Here is a 22,037-nt window from a genome sequence, read left to right as displayed (position 1 = left end):
ATACAGAGAGAAGAGAAATGCATAATACTTTACTGGGTAAATGGAAGAATAAAAGTATGGTACATCATATGAGGAGAAATAAACAGAGGAGTGTTTGTCCTTAGTAATTCAGGCCTAGTTGTCAGTCCATACAACGAACATTCAAATGAAAACTCCCTCAACACTAATTAGCCAATCAGAACTCAGTTTACCTCAGCAAGGATCATGCCATTCTGACCAGTTGCTAGGCAGCACATCCACCACCACCACCACCCCTTTGTTGGTTGACTATTAACAGAATTAATTCTTAGGTTACTAACTGAATGATCTCGGCTTTTGTACTTCCAATACAAATAAGATGTACGGTATTTCCTAAGAATCACACATTCTGTAGGAAATGTTGGGTAATTTGAGGTACTTAGCATTTCAGTGCTTGTTTAGAAATCATTGTAATGATCTCTGGAGGCAAGTGTCTGCAGTCAAATCCAGCAATAGAACAGTTTATGTCTTTAAGATCAGGAACATTGCAAGAGTATTGACAAACAAGGTGACCGCAGGTTCCTGACAAATGACATTTGAGCGGCATGATCAACTTTCATAGGAAGGATGCCAGACCAAATATCCTTCTCTTTAAACCAAAAATAAATTTGCATTATCTCCATAACACTTAGTCCCAAATTATAGCAGGCTGAATTTGAGATCTGTTTCTAGCGTTATGTATAGAATTTTGTTCCTATAAAAATATATTTCCTGACAATGTTTCTGCCTATTTCTTTTCTTTTTAAAGAAATCTGGCACAGAAGGATAGTAGCCTAAATTTAATCAGAAAACAAGAATCAGTGCAGTTTTGTGATCTCCTGATGGTCCGGCAGTAGACAGAACTATAGATTGTAATTTACAATAGAATATGAGCTCTCTAAGCAGCCAATTCAATTTTATAAGTGCCTTCCTGGTTTAGGTTAAGGTAAAAGCCTCTGGAATAGACATCCTTTCCACAACCCTATAAATAGTGAGCTGCTAAAAAGTGTCACTCAGCTCTCTCAACACACAGGAATGATTGCGATGCTAGGCACATACGCAAGAAAAATATATAAATATATATATAAAACAGACAGCTTCATCCATCTCATCAGATACTGGCCTATATATTATTTATTGCCAAAAGAAAAGGAAAGATTTGAAGGCCTAATGAGACAGAGAAGTGAAAATTCTGTACATTGGACAAACATACCCTTCCAACATTTCTTCAGTGAAAATAGGGACATCCTAATCCACAATACTAATACTAATATTTATACCCCCCCCGACTGGGTTGCCCAGTGGCTACCAACATATATAAACATAGAATAAAATATGTAACATTAAAAAACTTCGCTCTATGTCTTCTAAAGGTTGTAATTTAGTTATCTCCTTGGCTTGGGGGTCTTATAACTACATACATTTCTTCAATGAAAATAGGGATGTCCTAAGGAAAAACAGGGCATTCCAGGATCAAATAAAAAACCAGGATGGCTTCTTTAAATCTGGGACTGTCCCTGGAAAATAGGGACACTTGGAGGGTCTGCATTGGACAAAGGCCATTCCCATAAAATTAGATATTTGTAAAAGGAAGCTCCAAGGTTTTGGGGTGCCTCAGGAGGCAGAGAGATCTGCAGTCTTCCTCAGCCGAAGGGCATGGGGCATACATAAAACCTGATGGAGCAGCTTTATACATCTTGCAGATACTCAACACAGCCCTTCCTCTTCAGGCAGAGGAGATGCTCTATAAGGCCAGTGTAAGACTCCTGAGAGTCCCGTGGACTGCAAGAAGATCAAACGTATCCATTCTGAACGAAATCAGCCCTGAGTGCTCACTGGAAGGACAGATCCTGAAGCTGAGACTCCAATACTTTGGCCACCTCATGAGAAGAGAAGACTCCCTGGAAAAGACCCTGATGTTGGGAAAGATGGAGGGCACAAGGAGAAGGGGATGACAGAGGATGAGATGGCTGGAGAGTTTTCTGGAAGCTACCAGCATGAGGTTGATCAAACTGTGGGAGGCAGTGGAAGACAGGAGTGCCTGGTGTGCTCTGGTCCACGGGGACATGACTAAACGACTAAAAAACAACAACAACAAAGACATTGCACCTCCTGAGGCAAACCCCACTGCTCAGCTTAACTACTTGCTCCCCAGCCACTTACACCCTTTCCCCTCTGTCTTGCTCTGAGGAAGGCCTAGGTGTCCTTCAAAGCAAGGCATTATGGGCAAAGCAGCAAAGGAAATTGCTTGTGTCATGGTAACCAGAAATTGTTGAAAAAATAGTTAAAAGATGAAAGCTGCTTGAGGCAGTTGCCTCATTTTGGTTCATGGATTCATTGCCTCAAGCAAGAGATTGGGCAAGATGCCTACAAGACTCCCTCCAACAATTCAGAAACCAAGACTGAAGCAGAATCTGCTGGATTTGTCTGGTCTCTGGCACCAACCATGGAAACATCAACATAACTGTGTATTCTTAAAACAGCTGAAAAAGTTAGAATTCTGGGCAGTGGATTTATATTTACTGAAAGTCTCATTCTTATCTTGCAAATTCACCTGAAGTCTAAGAACACAAATCCCACCCAGGAATTTCTAAATATCGTCTGTATTGATTCTATTAGTCATGCTTTTCCCCCCAAACAACCCCCTCCAAATGACACAGCTATTCTTAAAGATGGTAAACATTGGCTTTCTTGTCCTATCATCCCAGGTCATGTATAAATCTCTTGCTTTCGATATACACACATTGATTTTTGTTCCTATTATTGTTTCATGACTCAAAGCATTTTAATGATGATTTACGGGGCTATATATTACCAGACTATAAACTTCTCTTTGCAATTAAAAACAGTTAAAAAAGAAACCTTCAACTTGAAAGCAGAGCCTCTGTTTGTTCACTGTGGTTAAAGCACAAAAGATTGGAATGCTGTATTTCCCAGGACAGACAGTGTTGTGTGGGTTTCAGCAGTGGAAAACTTCCCTGTATTTGGTTACTTAGCTCTGGTGGACTTTCCCTGTGAAGATTTAAGCATGAGAGCATTTCTGAAACCCTCCTTCCTGCTGCGTTTTATTACTGTCCTTGAGCAATAGTGAATTTCATCTCACTTTACATTTCACTCTAGGAAGAGCTTCGGATCCTTCCTTTTATCAACACCAACTTTGAGATGGACAATATTTCCAGCTGTTCCACATCCAGAAGCTGACCAGACTGACCGCCGAGTCTTCAAAATTAGTGACAAGACAGCTTCCTCCATTGCACCCAAGGATAGCAGGCTAGCTTAAAGGTAAAGGGACCCCTGACTGCTAAGTCCAGTCGCGGATGACTCTGGGGTTGCAGCACTCATCTCGCTTTACTGGCTGAGGGAGCCGGCGTTTGTCCGCAGACAGCTTCTGGGTCATGTGGCCAGCATGACTAAGCCGCTTCTGGCGAACCAGAGCAGCACACAGAAACACCATTTACCTTCCCACTGGAGCAGTACCTATTTATCTACTTGCACTTTGATGTGCTTTCGAACTGCTAGGTGGGCAGGAGCAGGGACCGAGCAACGGGAGCTTACCCCATCGCGGGGATTCGAACCGCTGACCTTCTGATCAGCAAGTCCTAGGCTCTGTGGTTTAGACCACAGCACCACATGCATCCCTAGCAGGCTAGCTTAGGACAGGCCAAATGACACACACTGCCCTACCCTCCATCACCTCACCATTGTCTTCAGCATCTGCTGTTTGAGGCAGCCACTTCACTCTGCCTAATGTTAGAGCTGGCCCTATCTTCTTTAGAAAAGCAGCTGTGATGTTCTGTGATGGGTACACAGTCTATCAATCAGGACAGCGAGGCCTGGTTAACTGGTGAGGTATACTTACCATTTCCTTAAAGCTGGCTCCCATCTCACCAGCTGTCAGACGCTACCAAGAACCCCAAGCCCTTTGTGCAGGTGCCCCAAATTGTGAGCCACCAGATAAGAGCAACCTCCCCAAGCCCAGTGCAATCAGATGTTGTTGGATTGCAACACCCACAATCCCTGACTATTGGCCACACCAGCTGGAACTGATAGGAGCTGAGGTTGATAAAACCTAGAGGACATCAGGTGGAGGAAGGTTGGGCTAGAGCAGCCTTTCTCAACCTGTGGGTCCCCAGATGTTGTTGAACTACAACTCCCATCACCCCTAGCTAGCAAGGCCAGAGCTCAGGGGTGATGGGAGTTGTAGTTCAACAACATCTGGGGACCCACAGGTTGTGAAAGGCAGGGCTAGAGCAGGGGATGGGTTCCAGGTACTGGGCTGGCCATCTGCTCACCCAGGCTAGTTATTGGTCCATTTCAACAAGAAGGGCAAAAAGGCCTCCTCTTCAACCTGGAACTTTGCTTGCGTAATGATTATATTTCCTGATTATTACTTGTTTCAGCTCTTGGCTTGTTCTGTGACTCATCACCCTCAGCAGGTGCCCCCAGCGATGCCCAGTTAGTAATGTCTGAAGAACAGAAGGATAGGCAATTGGACAGGAAGTCCCCCTGACACTCCACCTCCAGCTTTCATCTTCTGACAACTTGGAAAGTCTCTTTCATCTCCCTTCCCTCAGAGCTGTAAAACTTTTATATAAGTTGATTTCATGCAATATTAAGAGGACGTTTGTTTGCTTGGATGGAGCAGGGGTGTGAGGCTTGTAACAAATGGCTTTCCACTGTGCTCACATGCTCACATCTGAAAAAACCAGCGGAACTTAATAGTGGTGTTTGTTCCACTTCGGCTCATGAGGAAGATTTTTTTATTTAAAAAAAAAAGGGATTTGGGGACCAAGCTGTGGGAAATATTTTGCATTTGTGGTGTTTCCTGTACTGCTTTGTCTGCTGTCTTGCCATTTACAAAATATTAATTTCATGGAGTTTGAAGGGACCCCAGTCCCCTGCCGATTGAGGAAACGACATATTTTAAATGCATTGAATACATGAAGAATATTTGGCTTCATTTTTTCATATGCATTTCAGTTGTTCCCCTCTCCTTGTCATCAAGATCTCTGAATTTCTGCTTCTGATAAGTGTTGCTCAGACATGCACCAATTGTTTTACAGGTGACATACCAGCAAATAGGATTCTTTGCTTGCATTTTCTTTCAACAGAGCTGTAATGTACAAAATGAAATTTGTCAGGTGCCTGGTATTTTTTTTTCCTACCCCAGGAGTAAATGCAATAGGTCCATTTGATTTTCTGGCAGCCTTCATTGCTGCTTTGTTAGTCTCCTTTGCAATTTGTTCACTTAATGCAATGGCACTGACACCTAAACGCTAAATAATAAATGGTAATACAGTAAACTGGCACGTTCTAAATAAAGAAAATGGTTTTCCTCTTTATTTTTCTTGCTTAGAGGGACATGGGTGGCTACAAGGAAGCTCTAGGCTTGCTGTGGGGTCATACTGTTTCACTTACAGCAACAAACTATTTGCTCCACCTTCAGTCTCACAAACGGAGAGACCATGAAACAGAAACTAAGAACCACATCTAGACTGTCAGTATCTTGCAGGAGGGACTCAAGGGCCTGCTGGGAAATATAGGTTTGTGTAATTAATTAATTAATCAGTTTGGCACCCCTCCACTGATATTTCCAGTACCTCTGACCTGGATTAAAGTGCTCTGTTGCGCAAGCCCAACAAATCTACTTCTAAAAAAGAACTGCCTTCTTGCGGTTAGGAAAGTGACAGGGAAATGCAATGAAAAGTGAGAAATTAACAAATGATTAACAGGAAAATGTATCAACGCCACACAAGCGAAGCAGATTGCCAAGCACTCTGGAAGACAAATGATTGTCGCTGAGCACTTCTAAGCAATGATATTTTTTTTTAAAAAAAATAGCTCCTTAAAATAATAAGAGGCTACTGGGCTGGTTCAAAAGTCTTTACAGGGCAGTTCCAGTCCACAGACAAGTGTTTCTCCACCACTAGTGTATCTTAACCGTGCCATGAACTGCGAGGGAGAGCAACTCCTTTTAGTCATCAGGCAAAACCCCAACCAAAACTAGACACTTGCTGATAAATTGCCAGCAGAGCAAGCAGAAGCCGGCGTCGAAGCCGCAGCCTGAACAGGAATCCAATGGAAGCAAAGCAAAGTCAAGGTGGTGATTGCTGGAGAAGCAGATCCAGCGAGGGGGTGAGAGGTAAGCTCCCAACCACACTGCAGTTTAAAATACCCGGGGCCATGCCCCCACCAGCATTGATTGGCCAGGTGAGTGGGCAGTATATGACATGGCTGGGGCTGGCACGAGGGAGGCGTCAATTCCCTGACCCCGACCTGGATCACTGTGAGGATAATAATAATAATAATAATAATAATAATAATATTTTATTTATATCCCACCCTCCCCAGCCGAAGTCGGGCTCAGAGTGGCTAGCAACAGTAAAAATAACACAGTTTACATAAAATCACAATCAATTAATTGAAATACACTCTAAAATCAATTCATTCTAAAATCAGTTCAGAGTCAAATTAATGGCAACCACTGGGCTAGAGTTCTATGAGGATTACAAAAGGAGAGAGGGGGTCAGACTGTGCCTTGGCCAAAGGCCTGGTGGAAGAGCTCTGGATGCCCGGCCGCAACGCTGCCCACCGCAAAAGGTGAACGGAATTGTTACACTCTGGTTGCCCTTGTGGGCTTTCTATGGGCATCTGATTAGCCACTGTGAGAACAGGATGCTGGACTCAATGGGCCTTTGGCCTGATCCAGCAAGGCTGTTCTTCCGTTCATGCCCCAAGGGAAATTCAATTAGGTACATCTCCATGCGGCTCAACAGCATCATGTCTCAAATTAGGGTGATTCCCGATACCCCACTTGAAGTGATGTGTGTGTGTTTCACTGCACACTAAAGATTCACTCTAGATCTTTTATTTTTCCATTGCTGATGTGTTTATACATTCAGGGCCAGACTAGCAGGATGAGTGAGCAAATGTATCTCTGTCTCACTTTTTAAATTGTTTTCAAATAGCAACTTTGGGGTCCTCCCAATCTGGATTAGAACTATGACACATGAGAGGGGAAGGGATCTTTAACCTCTTCCTACTGGAGCAATTTGTAGCATAGGGGTGAAACTTTCATCAGAAAAAATAGAGTAGGGGAAAAGGATAACCCCCTCCCCTCTGCCACTGTCCTGATCTGGATCAATACCCTCCTTCCCCTCCCCTGCTCTGCTGAAGCTGCTATTTGAAAAAAGGGGGTTTGGCCCTTAATGAGGAATTAGAATAAACTCACTGCCTGCCCTGAATGGGTTAAACTACCTTTAATTGCAGGTGATGAATATTAAACATACACAGAAGATAAGAAGAGCTGTTAAAAATAAAGAGAGTCATCTCTTTTTCTGCAAATCAAGTCGGTAATAATGTCGGAAAAATCTGAAAATGAGTGCAAGCGCTGCCGACTGTTACTCAGAGCAAAGAATTATTGATCCTTGGCTGTCTCTATTGATTTTATGTCACTTCTGTGATTTAATCATGTTTTTCCTTGTTATCTCTTTGCAGCCTTTTCTTCTATTGTCTGGCAGAAGAACTCAGCCAAGGCCTTTTCAGTCTGTGATGACGGCGATCAAAATAACTTTGACTTCCATTTGCATTGTTTTCAAGAAATGATTAAACAATCCCAAGGCATCAAGACCCCTTTGTGCCTCTGTGTCATGCCATGCAGAATGGAGAATTGAAAACACTTTCAGAAGGAGAGGGGGCTGTCACTTTTCTTAGAAAGATGGAGATAGGCTGGTAAATCCTCCTCTGGTTTGGACGGCATATTGCTACGAAGAGATTCCGCAGTCTGCTTATATTCGGAAGCACTTTCAGCTGAAACATTGGGGCCTCTTTAACAGGATGCTGAGTGCATGGAGAATGTGCAGATTTGCAGTGCTTCTGTGCCTGATGGAGGCAGAGAATGGTCTGGTTTGCAACTATAAAGGTTCTCTATGCTGATGGTTGTTAGCAGTGGTGTAGCGTGGGTTGTCAGCACCCGGGGCAAGGCAAGTAATTTGCGCCCCCTAACCCGTGGATTTGCGCCCCCTAACCCGTGGATTTGCGCCCCCTAACCCATGGATTTGCCCTAACCCCAGATGTTGCGCCCGGTGCAGCCCGCCCCCCCTGCACCCCCCACGCTACGCCACTGGTTGTTAGTTTCCATAAAAGAAATATCAGCTGCAAGGGGTCTCTCTCTCTCTCTCTCTCTCTCTCTCTCTCTCTCTCTCTCTCTGTGTGTGTGTGTGTGTGTCTGTGTGTGTGTGATCTGAATCGGGTACACCATGGGTAGTCTGATGCAAAGGAAAACATGGTACAACACACCTTTCAGAGCTGTGTAGGAGAGAGAATTTCAGCAGGAGTACTCTTGCCATTTCAGCAGACATGGCTTGCCCATCTACTGAAATTGCCTCTTCTATGCAACTACAGACCCTCCAAGTGTCCCTATTTCTCAGGGATGTCCCTGATTTAGAGAAGCCATTCCAGTTTCTGATCTGATCCCAGACTGCCCCACTTTTCCTTAGGATGTCCCTATTTTCATTGGAGAAATGTTGGACGGTATGGAGTTATCCGACCCCCGAGCCATCTGTAGGCAATCCTGTATAGGGAAGGTTTCTTAAAAATGTTTAGTGTTTTATTACGTTTTTATATATGTTGGAAGCTGCCCAGAGTGCTGGAGCAACCCAATAAGATGTGTGAGGTATAAATAATAAATTTATCATTATGGAATGGGACGTCCCTATTTTCATCAGAGAAGTGTTGGGGGGTATGCAACTCTTGAGGTCTTCTAATGGTTCTGGCAACCCTTGGCCCACAGCATGTGTGGAGCGACAACAACAACAACAACAACAACAACAACAACAACAACAGATCCCACTTCCCCTGGACAATGGTACCAGTTCAGATTGGCCCTTCCTTCCTTCCTTCCTTCCTTCCTTCCTTCCTTCCTTCCTTCCTTCCTTCCTTCCTTCCAAAACCAGCCCAGGATAGCATCTATTATCTATTCTGGCTCTTAGTTTCCTTTATAATGGAAGTTGTTTTCGTATCCGAGACTTAGGGCCCCTTCAGGCAGCCTTTGTAATGTTCATTCACAATCCTTTTTGCTCATGATGGTATCGGGGCAGTTATATGTGATCTCACTTTCAAAACTCGGTGGGCACACTGCTGCAACCCCAGCTGGTGCATGTCCTGTAACGTGCTGCTGAAATCCTGTGACCTTTTATACCAGAAATGTTCTCTCTGTGTTTGTGCATCCTGCTTTTGTTGCACCATAGTGCAAGAGAACCCCTCCAGATGGCAATAATGCAATAATATCGGGGAAGCATTACAGAGCAAATAAAGCAGAATTCTGTGTGGATGGCTCAGTATAATGCACTATTACTGTGTCAATCACACCTGCAAAACACACACACACACACACAAACAAACAAACAAAACCAGTATGGAGGAGTCCTTAAACAGGTACTGAGTTTCAGGCATCCACTGTAACATAGCATATTTTTAATTACTGCAACTGAGCTCTGGACTTTTCTTGATTCGGGGAAGCTGGTGAGAAGTCCAGTTGTCTATTTCATAACCAAGGGATGACACAGGGGAGACAGAAATGTTCTGTATATTTATGACATGATGAAATATAATCCTGTATCTGAAATAATAGACTAATGTGCAAGTGCCAGTTTGAAAACCAACAACTAACAAAACTTGGCAATGCACGTTTCACTATACACAAGATAAGCCCAGCGAAGAAACTGGGATCACATTTCCAAGGCTGTCAAAAGCACTGTGGATCTGAACACTTCCAGGGCTGGTACCCAGACATATTTCAACCTTTGTGGATTTGCTGACGGCAAGTGGCAGGAAAAAGGTCCGCCGAGTGTAGAAGGGGCAGAGTTGGTGGCATCAGAGTAGGTGGAAAGAGGGGGAAGAAACCCTAAAGAACCATCAGTGTTGCTGCGCATTGCCATATGACAAATCTAGAGTAGGAGGACAAACAAATCTGTCATGCAAGTGAGCGCAGTCCTGAGCAGAAGGAGACTGCTTTTCAGCATCCTAGTGCTATGTCTATACAGTAGTAAACAAATACTGTTTGCCAGGAGCCTCAAATCTGTGGCGTATTCATGCACAGTGACAGCTTTAAAAACACCCCCTTCCTAGGCAAGCTTGTGCTGATGATCAAGTCTACTCAGGCTCTGTGTGGGCCTCCATTAAATAAACTTAACTTTGTGCCTCCTTGTTTCTGTGTTACCTCAAAGCTGTGGAAGATGCTTCTGGGTGGCTATACTCCCTACCCCACCCCCCCACTTTCTGTAAGAAGTGGGGGTGGGATTTCTATAGGCCATAGCAACCTCCCTGTCCTGCTCCTCAAGTCTGCCTCGATGCTGCACCGTTACCAAGGTGGGCACAGCTGGGTGAAACCAACTCCTGCTCACCCACCCAGGTCTCAGTGATGCAGACCAGATGGGCCTCCTCTTCCACAAAGATCATGGAAGAAGGAGATCTTATTCAGAGCCAACCTGGCATTCAACAGCAGAAGCTGCAGCCCAGAGGGCTGGCTGATAGGACAACCACAGTTCCCCAGCTTATAGGAGGGGTCGGCACAGTCATTAACTGCCTCCCTTACCTCCCCCTACCCTGATCCACTGTGTTTGGGGGACCCCTTGTTCTCCCCAGCTCCTATCTTCCTAGGTACATCTTCCCTCTCTCAATTAAAAAACAAAAAGAGGGGTAGGACACCTGTTATGTACTGAGTTGAATAGGATTCAGAATGCAGCAGTCTGATTGGTCCACAGGAGCCACCCAATCCAGCTCCAGGTGGAAGTGAATCTGCAACCTGATTGGCCTACAGGAGAATCCCAAAATTAGCCAATCACGTGGGGCCCATTGTGTAAATAATGTATATAAAGCAGATATTCTGGGGGAACTTCCATTCCTCCTCACCACTATGAGCTGAATAAAGAGCATGAGATCCACTCTCGTCTCCGAGTATATTTCAACACCACATGTAAAAACAGTTAAAACAAATGCACCAGCAAAGTTGCTAGGTGTGCCAAGATTATTTGTACAGCAGTCAAGTCAGGAGCAAGCTTTCCTCCTTTCCTATCTCTCCTTCTCACAGTCCTCCTACGCATTACGTTCTTCGTTGTAAAAGACTGTAATAATATTTGTATTCTGTTTAATTGTAGCCAGACAGGCATATTTCAAATCTTACACTTTTAGGCATGCCTAAACCCTGTTGTTTCCAATGGAACACCAGTGTGTATAAATTTGCACAGGAAGTTGCCTTAACCCGGGTCAGATATTTTTGTCCATCTACCCCAGTGTTGCCTACTTTGACTGGCAGCAACTCTTCAGAATCTCAACAGAGGTCTTTCACCTCACCTCCTTCCTGATCCTTTTAACTAGGAATAGGTGACTGCCAACTTTTCTCCTGGTGGTGCATTTTTTTTTTTTTTAAAGATGATGCTTCTGCTTCTGATAATTGTAAAACATAGGAGTGAAGATGCTATTCCAGATGTTTCCTTGTAAGCAGAGAATCCCTCACATAATGAATAATATCCCGTAATAGAGAACAAAGCTGTCAGACCCAAGTACCAATACCAAAGCAGTTTGAATTTTTGTGTGTGTGTATTTTTAGAAGAATGTATAGGGAATTATGGGAAAATTATGGGAGTGTTAGCTTTACAATTTTGGAGATTTTTAACTTCTTTCTCCAAAGTTTGCTTATATATATAGATAGCAAAGCTAGCTTCCTGCACATTATCACCGATTTTGGATCACACCTATAAAGATATCACAAGTGAGAATTTCTGAGGTATTTGCTGAATGGAAATCCCTGCGAACAGACTTGAGATATTTTTACTGTTGACTGTCCCATTTTCAAGATACAGACACAGTGGACACAAGGACTTTCCTGGAATGTTACTAGTTAAGTAGAGGCATTCTAGAAGCCGAGCCCAGGCCACAGAAACGGCTCCCTTCAGCATCGCTCTTTACTCAAAGCAACCCCCTCTATCATGCACTTTGATGTCATGGTAAATTCTGAAATGTAGGAGCTCACTAGAAGGAAAACAACACGTAGCTATGCCCTGATTCCAAAAACTTCCAAAACTGATTCCAAAACTTCACTGCCAAGGAAAGTATTAAAATGCAGGCATTAATATTTTGATCCACTATTACACACAGAGAAAGAGACCAGAAGTACATACCACAATACCCAGTTAATGTGATTGGCACGACCAGGGGCAGAGGAAGGTGTGTGTGGTGGGTGCGGGCTGCCCCGGGTGTCACCACTGAGGGGGGTGACAAAATGCTGGGTGGCACTCACCATGGGGCCTGCAGTGCGGCCAAGCCACACAACTTTCCTGGGAGTGACACCGTGGCTTGGGCACACGCAGGCTCCTCGCCTCCTAAATGGTCCTCCTGCTGCCTCCCTCCCAGCTGTAGGGCGGCTGAGTGGGAAGAGGCAGGCTGACTCTGGAGGCCCCGCGGTGTGCCCCGCCTCTATGGGCGGCTCGCCCTGCCCCTGGGCACGCTGCTCCAGGCACCCAAACGGCTTCCTCCACCACTGGGCCCAACTGAAGCAAGTTAGCAGGCAAGGGGTATAGAAACTCTTGCCAAGTCTGTATTCTCTTGGCTACTTTTTGTGCCGGGAAGGAAGGGGTTAAGGAGCCCCTTGTCTGCATCAATTTCATATGCAAATGATCATGAACCATGGGTGCAACCCAGGCCAGGAAAGGGATGGGCAAATCTGTCTGTTTTTGCATCTTTTGACCCATTACTGTGTTCTGTTTCCATATTAAACAGCAACAACTCCTATCTCAAAACACACATTCAAATACATATGTAAATGGAAAATCAACCGAGATACTTGGGGCATCTTAAAGACTAGCACAGTTATTATGGGAGAAGCTTTTGTGGACTCGGGTCAACTGCATCCCAAAAGTGGATGCCATAATAAACATGTTAAGCTGCAACATTTAGAGAAGGGCAAAATCCTGTGGACACCCATTAATGTACACATTAATCTGACATCAGGTCATGTTGTATAGGAATTTGCAAATAAGATATCCATTAAATGCCACCAGTCACTGCCTGTGCCCAAGTACCAGGTGCTCTTTTGCTAGGAAAGATGAAAGACCTCGTGTTGTTGATTCTGTTTAGTTTTTAAGTCGTCTTTGTTTTTCAGGTAATACACAGTGAAGAGATCATAGAGACTTTTATTTTACAGAACAGCTCGTGGCTCGAAGGAAAAAGAATCTCTGCCGTTATACACATGGGAGATGTCGTTAAGGAAGAGAGGGAATTTTCCCAGAGTACATCTTCATCATCTTTATCTGTGTTTCTGTCGAGGGCACAGGTACATCTTCAAGGGGATTTGATTGCTCTTCGCTTTGTTTGAGTGGATAAACCTCCTAGCTATTTGCACTTCAAGCTGTTCTAACAGAGAGCCTTGCTTTTATCAGTCAGCCTTTGCTTGGTAAAAGGGAGTCCTTTTCTCCACTCTCCATTTGGCTTTCTGTAAGATCGCTGGGAGTGGAAGTTGGAGGGTAGGGGATAGGGTGGGAAGTTGACCTTACGTAGACCCTCAGGACAAAACCAGAGGCCTCTTCCAGCGAAGACAAGGCAAACACCAGCCCACAGTTACCATATACAGAGCACACCCTGCAAAAATTTCAGAAATCTCACTGATAGGATGTTGCATAGTAACTGACTAGAGACCTTCCCTCTGCAATTTACGTGCATGTCAAAAGGGGAGGACAGCCGCATAATACTGCCTTTCCTGGTTTGCTTGGTTGGGGGGGAGTGTTTATTTAAAAAATAATAATACAGAAAGAGGCTGGACAATTCTCAAGGCATTCCCAATTCTCTTTCGAATTCTAAAGTGCTCAAGCGGCTGCCAACTTTTCAGCCAGCTCCTGCTGCTGTGCTTTTAACAGATGTGCCATCCATTATTATTAATTCATTAATAATAACAACAGCAGCAGCAGTACAGCAATTAGCAGGTGATAATGGTTATCTCCACCCTGCCCTGTAAAACCCTCCCTTGCTAATTGTCTCCAGAACAATCTGCTACTAATAGCATGGTTGAAAACTGAGCTACCATGTTTGGCATCTCAAATTTATTTTAACAGTAACAACACTTAAGCATTTCGGAACTATTTTACGTAGATATTTTGATCTTGCATTTTTGTTAACGATAACAAAATCTTAATAGCAGCGTGGAGCAACAGACCCTCTGCTGCACCCAGAGCACTGCTGGCCATTTCATTTTAGCTGCACCAGCTCCAGGCTGTCACAACAGAGGCAAATGGACCATCCATCCAGTGGGTACATAGGCAGCCCAGTTCCACCTCTATCCTGCCTCATAATGCAATTGTTTGGGGGCAATGCACTGGCTACTGCCAGCAGGAACACCATCATCTTTACAGGGCAGGATTTAGGTTTGATGAGGCCCTAAGCTACTGAAGGTAATGGGGCCCTTTCCATGTCCAGCAGTCCTTTGTCAACAACAAATTGTTGCTGTTTTTTGTGTTGAATATATGCTATATGGTAATTTATGGACCTAATAGGTATCTAAAGCCATTTGCACATAACAAAATGTATAGCAATGAGCAAACCAGTGATATTTTAGGGAGCAGGCTAGCAGGTGGGGCCCATTATTTACATCATAGGAGCCTACACAAAAAACAAAACACTGTTCCTGTATGTAGGTTTTATTTTATTTGTTTTTATCTTATATTTTTTCCTTTATATTTTTTGGGGGGCCCTAAGATGCGGGTGGTGCTGTGGGTTAATCCACAGAGCCTAGGGCTTGCTGATCAGAAGGTCAGCGGTTCGAATCCCCGCAATGAGGCGAGCTCCCGTTGCTCGGTCCCTGCTCCTGCCAACTTAGCAGTTTGAAAGCACATCAAAGTGCAAGTAGATAAATAGGTACTGCTCTGGCCGGAAGGTAAACGGCATTTCCGTGCGCTGCTCTGGTTCGCCAGAAGTGGCTTAGTCACGTTGGCCACATGACCCGGAAGCTGTACGCCGGCTCCCTCAGCCAATAAAGCGAGATGAGCGCCGCAACCCCAGAGTCAGTCACGACTGGACCTAATGGTCAGGGGTCCCTTTACCTTTTAAGAGAGTGGGGCCCTAAACTATAGCTTGTTTAGCTTATACGTAAATCCAGCACTGCATCCGTAGCTGTCAGAGGGAACCTGACCTAATCCCCCTAAAGCAGCACTGTTCAGAGAGTTAGAATTGTACTTTCAGCCGTGCTCACAGTAGATCCACTGGGATCAGTAGACTTGTGTTAGGCATGCTAACTTAACCCAGCTACTTCAGTGCATCTGCTCAGAACATGACATGGTCAGGTGCTCAACACTGCTGCCGCCGCTGTCACAATATGGATTCAAAATGTTTGAAATGAATGAAGAATTTTTTTATTTATTCGTTCATTCATAAACTACTTGGATTTTTATTGGTTACGGTTACAAGTCCTCATGTGGTGAAATCTAAAGAAAACATAAAGTGATGGTGTGGAGAACCTGGAGAAAATCCCACGGAAAGTGACGCTGCTACTGCTGTTGACTTGACCTAAAGCCAGCACCCATCATGGGCTACTAAGAGCACAAAACAGCTTTGAAAGCAAGTGTGGCCATGCACCCTTCTTTGTAGAAGACAGTCCTCTGTTTGAAGGATCCCTGTGTTTGACAGGCTGCCTGGCTTAAATATGAATAACCATAAAAAGGGAGACCTGCAGGGGTCTGGAACATGCCCATCAACGCTGTACAGCAGACAGAGCAGGCACACAGGTCAAAGCCTTTTACTCTCTAGTGAACTATACTGTGTTTCTGTTTAATTCTTTCTCAATGTGCAGCCATAAATATGAATCAGCACATGCAAATTTCATGCAAATCTGCGCTCTCTTTTGCCTCCTTTTTTGTGATCCCTAAGTGGCCACCCCATCAAGAACAGAGTCTTCATTTGCTTCATGTGTCTCAAAGGTCTTCATCTAAGTAGGTTTGGGCTGGATGTTCTACAGGAAACTTTCAAAATACCCCAGGGACAAGATACAGAATGGACACATTCTCAGTATTGTGGAAACTCTTAAATCTCTTACACACACGAGCAGATGCTTGTGTTTGCTTCAGGGCCGACTATCTTGTAACTCAATTAAAATTTTGGCTAATTAATTCTCGCTTGTTTAGCTAGTTGCTAATTCTGTCTAGTTTTATTTTTCTCCATTCATCTAAAATGTGCCTTTGATAAGGTTTCTGTTGTTCCATTCAAAACTCTGATTATTCACTCAGCTCTAGCGATTGGAAGATCTCAAGACTGACCCATGCTGAAAACATGTCATTCTCCTGGGCAAAAGTCCTCCCCTCCCCTTTTCCAAGAGTGCCTCCCATGAGCCTCTCTTTCTCCTTGAAACACAACACAGTTGCATCATGGGAAACAGTCCCAAGATGCCATAGTGCTGGAGGCTGTTGAAATCAGAAACTCGGGGAGAACAGTGGTCCAGATGCATCAGCAAAGATGACAAGAATACATCCCAAGTAGAGCATTTAATTGGCAAACAATTGCTCCAATTTAATAACTCCAGAAAAAGAAGCTTTGAGAACATATCCCTTTAGTCATGCGCAGAGCGGAGTGGAGGGGGGGATCCTTTGTGAATAGAACAAATCTTCTTTTAAGAACAAATGATACTAATGACTACTGAAGCATTTGTTCTTAAATGGGTAACACAACCTTTAATTCAGCACCATTCTTCCAGAGGTGGCCTAGCTAAACATCTATCTTCAGTTAGCAGAAAACACAGCTGCTATGTTTCTAAGTGGCACCAGCTATATAGGGAACACTGGTTGCTGGTCCATGTCCAGGTGCAATTTGAAGTGCTGGCTGTCACCTATAAAGCCAGGGTTGGGAACCTGTAGCCCTCCAGATGATGTTGGACTCCAACTCCCATCAGTTTGTTTTGTTCTTGTTCTTATTAAGTTTTGTTGTTGTTGTTTAGTCATGTCCAACTTTTTGTGACCCCATGGACCAGAGCACGCCAGGCACTCCTGTCTTCCACTGCCTCCCGCAGTTTGGTCAAACTCATGTTTGTATCTTCAAGAACACTGTCCCACCATCTTGTCCTCTGTCGTCCCCTTCTTCTTGTGCCCTCAATCTTTCCCAACATCAGGGTCTTTTCCAGGGAGTCTTCTCTTCTCATGAGGTGTCCAAAGTATTGGAGCCTCAGCTTCATGATCTGTCCTTCCAGTGAGCACTCAGGGCTGATTTCCTTCAGAATGGAGAGGTTGGATCTTCTTGCTGTCCATGGGACTCTCAAGAGTCACCTCCAGCACCATAATTCAAAAGCATCAATTCTTCGGCGATCAGCCTTCTTGATGATCCAGCTCTCACTTCCATACATCACTACTGGGAAAACCATAGCTTTAACTATACGGACCTTTGTTGGCAAGGTGATGTCTCTACTTTTTAAGATGCTGTCTAGGTTTGTCACTGCTTTCCTCCCAAGAAGCAGGCGTCTCTTAATTTCGTGGCTGCTGTCACCATCTGCAGTGATTATGGAGCCCAAGAAAGTAAAATCTCTCACTGCCTCCATTTCTTCCCCTTCTATTTGCCAGGAGGTGATGGGACCAGTGGCCATGATCTTCATTTTTTTGATGTTGAGCTTTATGCTGTGAAGTGGCATGAGATCTTCAGATGAAGGGTGGTATACAAATTTAATCATTATAATCAACAACAACAACGAAAATGATCATGGATGGTGGGAGCTGGAGTCAAACATTTGGTAGGACACAGAACCTTACATCAGCCAGCCTGCACTTTATAGTCTTCATTGTAGGCCTTCCTCCAACCTCACCATCATCATCAGAATGCTCTACTCAGAGAAGCTCTCCTGGCCCCTACTTTGATGTATTCTCAGCACCAGGCAAAGAGCAGACAATCTTTAAAAACTGCCCAGACATTCCAGTATGTTGCCTAGTTGATTATCATTTGTCTTTTATCTTTCACCCTGGTTTATTGAACATCCTGTGGTATACTGGGGCAGGACCCCGGGTGCAGGAGAGAAAGCGCCGCTTCAGAACTTTTTCCTGAGGAGTGGTGGTGTCATCCACCAGAGCTCTGGGGTAACTGGTGAAACTTTGCTTGCTCTGGCAAATGAATGAGGTGATAAGAAGGCTTTCAGTTTTTAGTATTGGTTCATGACATAGAGGAGATCAGAGAATGAGGGAAATAGTCAAGCAGAGACTGGGTACTTCCTTCCTTTGATGGAGTCCCTACTTCATGCTAGCAGTTTAAATAGTAACAGTTACTTGCAAATTATGAATTGCAAATTTTTGAATTATGGTGCTGGAGGAGACTCTTGAGAGTCCCATGGACTGCAAGAAGATCCAACCTCTCCATTCATTCTGAAGGAAATCAGCCCTGAGTGCTCACTGGAAGGACAGATCATGAAGCTGAGGCTCCAATACTTTGGACACCTCATGAGAAGAGAAGACTCCCTGGAAAAGACCCTGATGTTGGGAAAGATTGAGGGCACAAGGAGAAGGGGACAACGGAGGACGAGATGGTTGGACAGTGTTTTTGGAGCTACCAGCATGAGTTTGACCAAACTGCGGGAGGCAGTGGAAGACAGGAGTGCCTGGTGTGCTCTGGTCCATGGGGTCACAAAGAGTCAGACACAACTAAACGACTAAACAACAACAACAACTTGCAAATTAGTTTGCAGTTCTAATTGAAAGCTGAAGGTTGCATTTCAGCAGCCTGAAGTAGTTTTGCTGATGCTCAGTGTAGTTTATAAGCAGAACCTATGCAGCCAGAAGAGTAATCAGTTGAATGGAACCTATGCATTGGATTGTGGCCATGTCACATTGCTGATTAGGGATATGAATTGCTCAGGTCTCCCCCAGCCAAATTCCAAAACCATCACAACAATTTTGAGAGGTAGGACTGACCTCCAAGGTCACCCATAGGGTTCAGAGAGGAGTCAACCCTTAGTCCAGGTCCAGTGCCCTGAAAATTACCCACATGTTCTCTTCTTATGTAGTTTATGTGGATCACTGTCTAAGGCCATGGTTCCCAACATAGGACAATTTTATTTTTAAGGGGGGCAAATTGAGAATGAGTTATTAACAGTGAATTTTTTGCATTTCTTATGTTTCTAGGGGCCTTATATACAGTATATAAATAAATATTGTGGCATACATATTTTAAAAATTAAAATCAGAATGTACACGGTGGTCAGGTTAATGTGTATCAAGTTAATGGTCTTTTAGGCTTCCTCCATGTGAATAGGAGTTCACTTTTTGAATAATAAGAATTATATGTCACGGGGGGGGGGGGCAATTGGATTTTAGAAATGCTTAGGTGAGGCATGGCCAAAAAGAAAAGGTTGGGAACCACAGATCTAAGGGAACAAAGTTTCTCCCATTAATGGTGATCCTGAAATAGATAGTCTAAAATAGATTTAGGTACATACTGTAGAAATTGTTCTTATTTTTAGCTATTGGTTGCCTTGGGCATTTTTACTGGAGAAGCAGAATGAAATTATTTATAATACACAAATATATCTATCTTCCACTCTAAACAATGAAAGATGAAAAGAAAATCCAGATTAGAAATGGAAAAAAAAAACACATTACCGCCAATGTGTCATCATTTTTACCCCATTGCTCAGCAACCTTCTGCCACTTTGGCAACGTTCAAGAAGAGCAATAAAAATGCCACTGCGTCCTTCAATACCCTTCCTTTGTATCTGCGATTCACATAACCTGTAGGAGTTATAGTGACACAACTTTGCAACAAGCCAGCCATTGAAAACTCACATGCTTGGAACAAGCGAGCGCAGAAAACAGCAAATGGCACGACGATTGTGAATTGTGCTAGATGGTGAATGTTCGTGTTTCTTGCAGAAATGGGTCTTTTGTGACTTTGAAAGCTTCAGTTTGTGGGTCGCAACCTTAGAAAAACAAGATGACTACAGAGAAAAACAATGTGTTTGAAATATATAATAATATACATTCGATATGACCAAAATAACAAGGCCTTGTTTATCCCCAAGCAGTAAGTGCTGGGCAAAATTGAGGACATTTCCTGCATTGCATCTGGACCAGGGATGGGGAATCAGTGGCCTTCCAGATGTGGCTGGACTACAACTCTCAGCATCCTTTACCACTGGTCATGGTGGCTGGAGATTATGGGGACTGTAGTCCCAAACATCTGAATGGCACCAGATTGCGGAAAGCTGTACTAGCCAAATGTATTAGTATAAGGCAGCTTTTATGGTGGGTCTGCTCAAGAGGAGAACAAGTGCTAAAAATGATTCTTCATGTGGTCTGGTCCTTTGAACGTATCACATGGCTGCCAAGAAGTGGGGCAAGCAAGCCTGGCAGCTTCTGGCTATGGTGGACTAACCTGCGGCACTGTTGTAGGATATACGATATACGATATCTTTATTGTCATTGTCCCATGCAGAACAATGAAACTGAAAAACTACCTAAAACATTCAAAAACCCCTAAAAACTCTGAAACCCCATTTTAAAACACACTGTACTATAGAGACCCCTTATGCTGCGTTTAGAACCAGAATTGCATTTGCGTAGAAACTGTTTCTCTGTTGGTCACTACTAAAGAAATATGGGCTAAAGAAAAGTTAATGGCTGCCCTAAGACTACTGCAATGAGTCATGGGCAGGGCTGCCTTTGGAAACTTCTTGGAAGTTTTGGTTAGTTCAAAATACAGCAGCTGACTAGGGCCAGTGGTAGGGAATGTATCTCACCAGCTCCACTGGTCCATATCCAAGTGCAGTTTGAAGTGCTAAATGGCTTGAGACCCAGGTGGCTCAAGGAGCTTGCCTAAATGCTAAAGTCCTTTCTTGGAGTCTCATTCCTTCTGAAATTAGGCAAGCGGTGGCCTTCTTCATGGTGTCCCCCTGTATGTGGAATGCTGCTGTAAGCGGAATGGTGACAAGTTTGATATCCTTTCAGTGCCAGGCAAATATATTTTGCCCAGGGAGATACAACCCAATTAAATTTGATCAGTACATTCCAATTGTCCATTTTTACTTCTGCTTTTTTGTTTTCGTTTTGTTTTGTTTCGTTTCTGCTTGATGGAGTGGTCTCTCTCTCTCTCTCTCTCTCTCTCTCTCTCTCTCTCTGTGTGTGTGTGTGTGAGAGAGAGAGAGAGAGAGAGCGAGAGCGAGAGCGAGAGAGAGAGAGAGAGAGAGAGAGAGAATAGTTCTAGGAGCTCTGCTAAGCTAAAAGGTGGCATGGAAATATTTTTTATTAATAAAGTGATTTATTATTTACATTTAGAAAAGTATTTATATACCACCAACCCGTGTAAAACTTCAAGGCAGTGTAAAATATATACAAGAGAATAAAACATAAAAAATACAAACTAATTATGAAACCGATTGGCTAAATTATAAATAAGCCCAAGAATGCTGTGACCTGGCCATTGAATAGATATTTACTTCCACCCTTTGGAAAAATAAATTAACACCCAGAGTGCTGAGCCATACAGCCCACTCCTGAGCATCCCAGCTTCGTTTTTTTAATTACAACGGTCTTCATAGTGTTGCTTGGGGGTGGTTGGTGAGGTCTGGAAAAAGCCTTTAAGGGTGGCTGAATTCCCCACCTTTAACACACCCTGTTTTTCTTAGTTTGGGTTCTCGGAGCTGCCATTTCTAAACTGCAACGTCTGCTGCAGAAATGCCGTCTGTCACCCCCGTGCTGGTTCTGCTGGCATTTCTCACAGAGACATAGCGAGAGCGTGAGCAAAAACTCACCCACTTGCAACACAAATAAAGCCAGCCAGTTTCTGAAATGTCACGCACCCGCCAAAAATGTTATGAATTCGTGGCATATGAGGCCTCCTCTCATGGTGCTACGAGTTTTAAAGCAACAACAAAATACCGCCCGGGCCTTGTGATATGAAGCCTGCCCTCCAGATGTGCTGCACGACTGAGGGACATCAGTTTCCATGATCACAACATCAATGGCACTTGGCACCTGCATCAACACACAGCAATCTCAGGTAGCTACACCCCCCAGCAACCTGGCAGGGCCTAT

At 43.9% G+C, this 22,037-nt stretch overlaps 1 long non-coding RNA gene across 1 annotated transcript; it reads right to left on the bottom strand.

Moving 5' to 3' along the window:
• Positions 1-245: 245 nt before the first annotated feature.
• Positions 246-5,479, bottom strand: LOC310746300. Its single transcript, XR_014540600.1, has 3 exons — positions 5,360-5,479; positions 3,106-3,291; positions 246-320 (listed from the first exon to the last, which is right to left on the bottom strand). It is a non-coding gene; the product is annotated as an uncharacterized lncRNA (long non-coding RNA).
• Between the last annotated feature and the right edge of the window lie 16,558 nt (positions 5,480-22,037).

The sequence above is a fragment of the Podarcis filfolensis genome, assembly GCF_964270895.1.
Source record: "Podarcis filfolensis genome assembly, chromosome: 12".
Classification (NCBI taxonomy): Eukaryota; Metazoa; Chordata; class Lepidosauria; order Squamata; family Lacertidae; genus Podarcis; species Podarcis filfolensis.
This window is presented reverse-complemented; position numbering and strand designations above follow the sequence as displayed.